Raw genomic sequence first — 11442 nt, forward strand, 5'->3', positions numbered from 1 at the left:
AAAAAATATTTTGAAAAATATGTTTGAAAAACCCATTAAGTTCAAATAATATTTTTTAATTTTTAAAAGAATTAATTGAAAAAATACGTTTAAAAAATGGTGATAAAAAAGTATTTAAAAAAAAATGTAATTAATGAAATTGACACACTGAATTTGAAAAATATAGAAATCCAATCAAAATCATTAAACATGATATCTTCAGAGATAAGTTATAGATAGGAATTAGCATTTAAAAAACCTTTGAAATTCACTGAAAAAACCATAGGTTTCATGCACGTTATAGTTAGGAATTGGCATTTAAAAAACCTTTGAAATTCACTGAAAAAACCATAGGTTTCAGGCACGTTATAGTTAGGAATTGGCATTTAAAAAACCTTAGAAATTCACTTAAAAAAACATAGGTTTCAGGGGTGTTATAGTTAGCTGGACATTTCGCTCATACAAAACCCTAGAAATTCCCCTGTTATAGTTAGTTCAGCTAACTATAACTCGTGCCCCCGCAATGCACTGCTGATGACGTCACATATTACATCACTCATGACATGGTCAGTGACATCACTCATGACATCACTGATGACATCACTGATGAAATCATCCATGTGATAAATTAATGCATCTTCTCACACCCTAATTTAACCTTTGATACACCAACTCAAAATTTCAGACGTCCATTCTCAAAACCATAGATACTCCAATACCAAAAGCTACATACCCACTCATTAACTCTTAGGTCTACATACACCTCCACTCACTCACCTGTCCAGTCACTCATACTTACAGTCACTCCGTACAAGACTATCATATGCATTTATACACCTACATGGACACTCACACACCACCAATCATCCATAGAGGTACTCTCACACCTAGTCAGTCATGCAAATAATTAATCACACTCCCATTTACTCACCTATGCAGTTATACACACTCAAGTTCACTTACTCATAAAAATAGTACCACATTCTTACGCTCTTATACAATCATTGATACAAGCACACACTCATCCATACAGCCACTCTCACAATCACACATATACCCACTTATATACTCTTTCACGCATATATAGTGCCTTTCACATATGTACTTAGTCACACATGTACCACTGAGATATACATTCAATCCCTAACACACCCATAAATACACTCATCCAACCATACAGTTGATCACAGATGCACTCTTAAAACCATGCACCCATAGAATCACCCACTCACACATCTATGCATAGAGTCACACACACCCTACCCACACAAACACTCAGGCACCCATACAGATACTCAGACAACGAATCAATAACCCATATAGACACTCATATAGCTATTCACACAACCATGCAGCCACTTATACACCAACACACAGACACATACAGACATTCACACAGTTTAGTCACTAGTCCGCAGTAAGATACATTTAATGACTCACTTATAGAGTCCGTTACGCACCTAGAAAATCATCCATTCACACACTTGTACACCCACTCATTCTTCCACAGGCTTTTCACTGTAAATATATAAAATATATTTAAACTTTACAGAAACACACAGTCACTGGATGACGTCATCAGTGATGTCATCAGTGATGTCATTTCAGATGTCATCAGTGATGTCATGAGTGATGTCACTCACCATGTCATGAGTGATGTAATATTTGACGTCATCAGCAGTGCATTGCGGGGGCGAGAGTTATAGTTAGCTGAACTAACTATAACAGGGGAATTTCTAGGGTTTTGTACGAGGGAAATGTCTAGCTAACTATAACGCCCCTGAAACCTATGTTATTTTTAGTGAATTTCTAAGGTTTTATAAATGCCAATTCCTAACTATAACGCCCCTGAAACCTTTGTTTTTTTCAGTGAATATATATATACACACACATATATTCACTGAAAAAAACAAAAGTTACAGGGACATTATAGTTGGGAAATAGAAAAAAACAGCTTAGAAATTTATTGAAAAAACAATATTTAGGCTCAGATTTCACTCATTCAAAACCAGTGAAATTTAGCTGTTATAGTTACCTGACTGAACTATAACTTATGCCACTGCAATGCACTGCTTATGACCTCACATATTACATCACTCATGACATGTTCAGTAACATCACTCATGACATCACTGATTATATCTCAAAGGGAGAGAGTGGTCAGAGCGGCTGACTCTGGAGCGCGGGGTTCGTGGTTCGATTGCCGGCAGCAGCTCAGCTCAGCATCATGTGACACTGGAAAATAGCTCACTTAATCTCCCTGAAGACCCTCAACACCTTGAAACCCTTAAGGGGGTGATATGTTCACGCTTTACAATTTGTAATTATTATTGTAGTGAGTGTAAGTGTTTTGTAAATGTTTCTGAGACTTAAAGATATATACTTAGCTACAGCTTTAGTTAACTTACTATTCTTTCTGTACTAGTAATTAGTCATACTACTTCTAACATATCTCATCTAAGTGACTGTATCTGTGTGTGAGTGGGTATCTGTATGGGTGTGTGAGTGGTTGTATGGATGTGTTAGTGGCTGTGTTGGAGAATGGGTGGGTGTATGACTGGCTATATGAGTGAGTTAGTGGCTGTGTGAGTGGCTGTATACGTGTGTGAGCGGGTTTGTGAGGGGCTCTATAGGTGAGGGAGTGGGTGTGTAAGTGACTGTATGGGTGAGTGAGTAGCAGTTTGAGTGTGTGTGGTGAGTGAGTAGCTGTATTGGAGAGTGAGCTTTTGTGTGATTAAGGCTGAGAGATTTGGTATGTGAGTGGTTGCATGGATGTGTGAATGGGTATGTAAGTGGCTCTATGGGTATCAGTGGTTATATGGGTAAGTGACTGACAGTTGCTGTATGAGTGAGCAAGTGTGTGAGAGGCTGTAGGGGTAAATAAGTAGGTGTGAGAGTAGCTGTGGGCGTGTGGGTATGTGAGTTGGTTTATGTGAGGATATATGAATGTGAGAGTGGGTCTGTGGATGATGCCATCAGTGATGTCACTGACCATGTCATAAGTGATGTAATATGTGAGGTAATTAGCTGTGCATTGCAGGGGCATAAGTTATAGTTAGCTCAGGTAACTAGAACTGCTGAATTTCACTGTTTTGTACAAGTGAATCCTGAGCCTAACTAGAACGTCCCCATGACCTTTGTTTTTTCCAGTGAATTTCTCCTAAGGTTTTAAAAATGTTATTTCCTAACTCTAACCTGCAACCTTTGAGTGTGGATGAGTTAATGGCTGTATAGGTTGGTGAGTGGCTGTATGGGTAGATGAGTGTGAGTAGATGTGAGAGTGACAGAATGAGTGTGTGAGTGGCTGTCTGAGTCTCTGTATGGGTGTATCAGTTGCTGTGCGAGTACCTGTGTCAGAACAGAATCTCACCTGCCCTTTGTCCAACAAGAGTCCACAGCTTTGCACAAAATGTCTACCCAACTGGAGTGCTTTCTACTGGTTAATTAATAAGCGATACATCAATGGGTAAAGATCTATTGCATATTCTATACTACAGCTGTGCAATGGACGGTGAGGAAATGTGTCTAGCGTCCTTGTGTGTTTTATGGCAGTGTGATTGTTTCTCATGCATCGTAATCCAGAAATCTGTGATAACATGAATCATTCTACAGAGAAGACAGCGAGATTACAAAGAGGTAAATCTCCACCAAACTAGGGTACTTCCTCATAACTATATGAAGTAAGTGCTTCTATGTTTGGTGGAGATATCCGGATATTCCTTGGCATCAGGAATGCATCCCCAAAATAGGTGGAGAATGCGCTAGTGGGCCTTTTGGTAAGCTGTCCATCATCCTGGCAAAAGGAGGAAAGAGCAATGCATACTACTAAGGTGAATACGGCGGGGACAAACTGGCAGAGCTTCCAGTGATTTTGCTCATTTGTATGCTTGTAGTCATTTAAAGGAAGAACCATTGACTCTGCTCTCACCAGGTAAGGATAAGAAAAAACCCACTCATCACAGTCACTACAGATCGAGCTCTACTAGATCAACAATGCATTCACCTCCACAAAGCATTTCAGATTGTCTTGCAATGTGGAATTGCTGAGAAAACACACATGCGGTTCCTTCGTCAAGCCCAGGAAGTCAGGATCATTTGACCTTTACAGAAGTGAAGCTTCAACAGAGACACCTGCTATGTTTATGTTTGTATGTGCTTACCATTTAAATTTAATTTCTGTGAAATGAACATGAGGGCCAGAAAGGACCATCACCTGCCTGTTTATCAAACAAGAGTCCGGCGTTTTTTACAAAATGTCTATTCAGCTGGAGTAGTTTATACTGGTTAACTAGTAAATGCTATCTTGTTTGGTGAATGACAGGTGTGTACACTATAGCTGCATAATAGATCAGGAGGAAATGTCTCCTGTTGCCTTTTCTATGTTTTGGCAATGTTATTTTTCCTTGTTTGTCTTCATGCAAAATTCTGTGATAACAGGAATCATGCGATAGAGAAGACAACAAGACTAAAAAAAAGGTGAATCTCCACCAAACAAGGCTACTTTCTCTTAACTATATGAAGAAAGTGCTTGTTTGTTTGCTGGAGATGTCCTGATTTTTTTTTTGCATCAAGAACACAGTATCATTTTCTTCTGCATCAAGAAACAGATGTGCCCAGGCAGCTTTTCTTTTTTTTAAACTTTTTTATATTTGCAATTTCATTACGAAAAGTTGTGCTACATATATTCCGGTATTGCGAATATTCACCAAAAAGGTATGATTTTTAGAAAGTGTTTATAACCTATATACACATATTGTAATTAATCTGTGATGTCCATAGTCCACTAATCTGACATATAAAGTGAGATTTTCATAAGTAATTTTATGGTTCAACACTTTTATTTCATTTCCTGTTTTCACGACTAAGTCGGCATTCGCGGAGACATTGGCATTTTTGAATATCACATGACTATGAAAAAGGGATTTCACTTAGCAACACATTTTTATTATTCTAGAAAGGAACCAGTTATCTTTTCTTCACACTTGCAGTGCTTGGATTGGAAGTATTTCTTGCAGCACCTACTAATTCCAATATTAGAATATGATTTTGCACTTTTTTCGGAATTTGTTTTACAAATAAATCCCATCTGGTGGCAGTGGAGAACAGGAGGCACACCCTGAGGAGCACAATTCATTCAATGAGGAACCCCCACTGAAGCGGCAGTCCATCGCCTGGAAACATTTTACAATTTCCTCTGGGAAAATGAAGACAGTGGCGAAGCACATGAAGTGCCCATTATGCGAGTAGATCCTGTCCAGGGGTACATAAAAAAAAACACTCCTGTTCCACAACAAGTATGTTGACTCATCTGGAAACATACTATAACAAGCAAATGATCAGAGCCCAGAAAGACCACGCTGAAGACGATGCATCAACTTCAGATGCAACACTAATTACGTCAGAGGAGCCTATTCCTGCAGAAGTTGAGCAGCGTCTCCCAGAGAAGTCTACGGAGCTACAAAAAATAGGAACATTTCATTTGGACTGTAAAAATGTGCTATTGGTGGAGAAACAATCAGTTACCGCAATCCTAGAGGCAGCTAAGAACCACGAGTGCTCATTATTTTCCCGTTAAATTGCACTTGTGACCCCAGTTTTGAGGTTTTTCTGTTAATATTTTTCCAGTTGCTATTTTATTTTAATAAAAAAAATACAAAAAGTTCAAAAGGAAAAAAACGTTCTCAACAGAATCACCTTTCTAGGTTTAAAAAAGATAAACTGTATGTGTATGTATGCATGAGTGAGTTTCTCTGTTAGTGAGCGGGTAGGTGCATGAGTAAGTGGATGTGCAAGTGTTTGAGTGAATGCATGTGTGGGTGTTACAGTGGTTGAGTGGGTACGTGAGTGGCTGCATGGGTGAGTGAACGGTTGTATGAGTGACTGTATGGGTAGGTAACGGGGTCCATGAGTTGCTTTTACGCGCGAGTCGGTGGGTGTGTCAGTGGCCGCATAAATGAGTGAATAGTTGTGTGAGTGGCTGTATGGGTGTATGACATGTTGTATGGTTAAATAAGTGCATGTGTTAAACCAGTTCTCATTTGAGCACCTGCTCTTTTTCTTTTCTAAATTACATTTTGCTGCATTTTCCATCACTTGCCAATAAAATGACATCTGGTGGCAGTGAAGATCAGTTGCCACACCCTGTTGAACACAGTTCTTTGGAGGAGGAGGAGGAACCCCCCTGCAAAGTGGCAATCAATTGCATGGTAGTTTTTCACCATCCCACTCCAGGCAAAAGAAAGTGACGGCAAAGCATGTCTCACATAAAGTACTTTTTATGTGACAAGACCCTTTCCAAGGGTACGTAGTAGAAATATTCATGTTGCACAATGAGTATGTTGAAACATTTAAAGATGTACTACTCCAAGCACTGTTAAAAAAGAACATAAACATAAGTTAGTATTACGATGCAGCCGACGCGTTTCGTCCTTATAAAGGACTTCTTCAGGGCTGTTAATTTGAACAAACAAAAAATACACATCAATAGACAAAAATCAGGAACAAGTATGACACATCACATACATTAAAAAGGCTATTCTTTTCAGCCACTTAACCACATCAAAGGTACAGTATATAAAACAGACAAAGATAAACAAAGAGCAAGACAAACCGACATTTTTTGCTCATTCAAGTTATTATTCTCCAAACATACAGACAGCATTTTTACACAGTTTTCTTATCTGTACAAAATGTCAGAGAACGTGTTAAAAGACAAACCTCCTTTCACAGGCTTATGTGAACTGCCAGAGAGAGGCGGGTTACCTAGAAATACTAGGAGGTAGAAGAAACAGGAAAAGAAAAGTAATGAGGAAGTGTTACAATTTAAGCAAAGCAAAGGCCAACAAATTGATGACCGTGCTATGTGATTTCAAAGAGGGGGGAGCTTGGAATATGCAAAAGAAATTCAGAGAAAATCAGAAAACATGAATTACCGAACCTTTAAATCAACAGGGCCATGCTGACTATAATGATGCAAATAAACACAATAAAATACCCACCACTGATAATTTGAATAGGTCAACCTCAGCAAGAGGCAAAGCCAAAAAATAGCCGGGTCAGCAGCCTATATGTCGTTCCACATGTAAATCACAATTGTCTGGAATATCAAAAAAATATAAGTAAAAGTTCCACACCGGGCTCAGATTATAGGCCACTAGGTACAATGATAACAAGCCTGTCCAGCTCAGGTAACCATACTTACTCGGCGTCAAGTATATAGACAAAGTTCCTCATAATCATGGAAAGTAAGAGAATACAAGAATCAAGGATGCCGGGTAGGTCCAATGATGGAGCACGGATGGCTACTCGAAGTAGTATGTAAAACGGATCACGCCTGAAAAACTCGATACTGCGTTCTAGGAGATGGAAATGAAAAATCGAGGATTGCACTCCATCAGTAAATAGAAACCAACTTTAGAAGAATGTTCAGATGCCAACACTGAATCAATTATACTTACTAAATATCAGCCAATATGCAGATTCCTTATAATGGATTGAAATTACCAAAGATACAGGTAGGACCCCAAGGGAAAGGCGCGTATATGAGTCTGGAACTTGCAAGCCTAATTGTTATCACCCTGTTCAATTACCTATAAGGATAGAAGCAATCATAATAAGTTTCATTAAGCCCTCATTTCAAGATCCTCTAAGGTTTGAGAATCAGAGTAAAAATACCCACTTGTATCATAAGCAAACAAATACAATGCTAAACAATATGTTCTCCCCAAAGAGATTAGCAACTAAACTGTGCATCTCTCCTCTATCCAGGGAATCTATTGGTCAAGGAATCAAACTAGGTTATTCCCATTTAACCTCCTTCATACAAGTCAGTAGCATCGTTAGATCTATCTTTCAATTTAAAAAACAGAGTGTAGCCCTACACCAATCTACGGTAAACCCTCTTAATATGATATTGGTTAGTAACTACCATTACACCACAGCATCAAGTTCCAATACTTACATGAAAATCGAATCATTAGCCCCAACAAAGTGAGAAGCAGACCCAATCTGTGTCGCTTCAAATATATTCTATATGCTCAAAGTCAATAACGGCAGCCTATAAATAAAAACAAACAGTGATGAGCATAAAAGCTGGTGACCCGAGCTTCTAATAGATAAAACTATGATGCCTGCCCAGAAAGTTGATGTCCATAGAGCTGGACAAACTATGCACAAAATCATGTTACCCCCCCATCAATATATCTGTTAAATAGTATCACAGAATGAAATCTAAAACGCCTCCCCTTAGCTATGCCTGACCGAGCTAGCAACTTGGAAAACAGGAGAACAGGCGGGGGGCAAAAAGCGGAGTGCACTCCGACCCGTCTTACCGGTATTAGGCTATCATCATGTCTCCAACGGCCGGGCGTTACGGCGAAAAGGTCTTTCCGTGGGGGAATTTACCCCGGAAATAACGGCCTGGTACAAGGAACGTTTAAAGCTTGGCAAAAAGTTTTAAATGGCAACTCGACCTAGCAGTAAAACTGCACACAAGCTCTGCAGTAGCAGGCACAACACATTTTTAGGGCCACTTGGCTGTATGGGTGATTAGAAGTATCACTACTTCAGTACATATCTAAATAGGCGTATCAGTCCCCCTCTGGGTGTGTCACTGGATGTGTAAGTGCCTATGTAGCTATAGGACTAGCTATCTTAGTATCTCTATGGGTATCTATATGTGTATTTAACTGGCTGGATGGAATGCTTACTGACTGAGTCAGTTGGCGTTGGGGTATATAACTGTGTGTGTAACTGGCTCTGTTACTGCTGCATACATAAGTGTGGTATGGGCATGTGACTGAATGTCTAAGTGCTTCTGTCTCTGGGTGGGCGAGTGCCTCTATACCTCTGTGAATAGGTATGTGAGTCACAGTATGAGTAGTAAGTAGTTTAAAATGCCAGCTGAACCTGGCAGTCAAACTGCATACACAGCCTCTGCAGATGCAAACAGGCCACATATTTAAAGGTATACTAGTCTGGATGAGTGACTAGTAGTATCACTACTTCAGTACACATCTAAATAACTGTATCAGTCCATCTCTGGTTGTGTCCCTAGATGTGAACGTAACTAAGTCACAATGTCTTTATATCTATATAAGTGGCTGTATGTATTACTTACTTGCTTCTATTATGGACTTTTGGATTTATAAATGTGTATGCAACTGCCTGTTACTGCTGCATACATAAGTGCTGTATGGGTATGTCACTGAATATGTACATGCCTCTATCTCTCTCATACAGGCAAGGTAAGTAACTCTGCTTTTGTAAATATGTATATAACTTGCAGTATGGGTGAAAGACTGCATATTTAACTGTCTATGGGTCTCAAAGTACACATGTGAGTCAGTGAGATTTTAAAGTACATGTTTAACTCTCTTAGCACATACCACCCCCTGCCCTATGACCACCCTACCTTTGGGGTAAGTAATACACAGTAAAACACAAGATTAAAGCTCAGCAAGGAGTTTTTAATGTCAACTCGACTATGCAGCAAAACAACACACACACAATCTAGTTGCAGGACATCACATGATTAAAGGACTTCTTGTATACCTATTATCAGACCCAGGCAGACACTCACCGACTCACTCACACATCCATAAAGACACTCACATACATTCATAAACCCACAAAACACTCAAACGCTCCCTCACTGATTCTCTCGTACACTTACAAAACGAAATATATCATACACGTTTGTTAACTTCATCTATACACATACCTTTAAATTTATAATTTTATTAAAACTACACTGTAATTCCCATACCTGTAAATTGAGTTGGTTGATAAGGGTTTTTTTATGCTCTCAGTTACACTGTAGGCTCAGTTTGAATGTAAAAACTAGGCAAAAGAATGGCACACCACTCTCATGCATAGCAACTATAAATGGCTTCATTTGCACGTTTGATCTCAGTAATACTGTTGAAGATCGCAAATTAACCCATCGTTTCATATTTTTCTTCGACTTCTAAATGGTCTGTGTGTCTTAAACCTTTCTTGCACTCCAGTAATGAAGCCCAATGTGGTATACTTTTTGGGCGTTATACAGGGCGGGGGGGGGGGGGGGGGGGGGGGGATAGTTGGGGTAGATGTGCTCCGAGCGTCGCAATGCATTCGTGTTTATCGCACGAGGGGAACAACAGTTTTTGGACGTTTTGAATTCATATGGTGTCACAAAAACACCGCTATATTCCAACCAAGGAGTCAGGGTACCTCTACCCTGACCCCTTACACCACTTTTGTTCTTCATATTTAGCCTCGGGGACCATGTCCTGTTACTTAAAATGGCGGACGCAATTTTCTGCTCAGGTTGCAGCCAGCCAATCACGGCATTCCTGTTGACGTACACGCTCGCAATTCATTGCAAATTAGTAGCAAACCTAAATATACAAATCTGGATTTCCTTTGATATCTCGAAAACCATTGAATGGATTTATAACAAAAAGCATGCTTTTTGGACCAAGGGCTACTTTTCTGCCAAATGTGGTGATATCCCTTCCAGCGGTTCGGGCTGCAGTAGTGATCATAAACGCTATGGGAAATAACATGGGAGACACTTTTTATTTTACTCCCCTTTTCGGATCACCCTGAAACTTTCCATGCACAATAAGACTTACCGCCACACTCTATTTCGGAAAATTTCGTGAAGATTCGTCAAATAGTGCCAAAGATATAGCCATGTAAAAACTCTTTTCCTATGGAAACTAGGTCCTTCCTATAATTACCTACTGGAAACCTCTAGTATGAGAATTTATATATGACATTTAATTTACCTTCTAAATACTTACATTTTTGTTGTAAAGGCATGCTTGGTAAAGTCATATGTTGTAAAGTTTTGCATGGTAAAGGAATGCGTGGTAAAGGCGTTTGCATGGCAACGGATGCATTGTAAAGGCATGCATGGTAATTGCATGAGTGGTTCCGTCATACAACCAAATAAAATGGCAACTTAAACAAAATTATTGCAATTGATGAAACAAACATTGAGGAAATATATTAAAACTATGTCATAGGCATCTTATGAAGTCTTCAGGAAGGGGGTTTACCCTCAAAACGTGTTGAGTGTGTATTTTTGGAACTGAATTGAATAAATAAATCTGCAAAAGAAATTGAAATCCATGAACTATTGTGTTTCTATGAAAAGTAAGAAATGCAGATAAATGGAGCGGGTAGGTATAATGTTACTTTTGGGAATGTATAACTCCTTTTGAGGGAATATAATTATTGCCATACCAGTGGGGACCGATGTAGGAAAGTGCCCCTTTTTGCATGGTTACTCCCCACTTTTTTTTACCTTACACTTGATGCACTTTGGCATAATGTGCCCTGGGTCCCTGCCAATCATGTTCCCAGGGCCTGTGTTCTATCCAAAAACTGTACCTTTGTACCCACATTTGGCACCTCTCTGGCCACAGGCATACCCCTTGTAACAGGTACCATGGGTACCAAGGGCACTGTGACCAG

The sequence above is a fragment of the Triturus cristatus genome, chromosome 1_2, assembly GCF_964204655.1.
Source record: "Triturus cristatus chromosome 1_2, aTriCri1.1, whole genome shotgun sequence".
Lineage (NCBI taxonomy): Eukaryota > Metazoa > Chordata > Amphibia > Caudata > Salamandridae > Triturus > Triturus cristatus.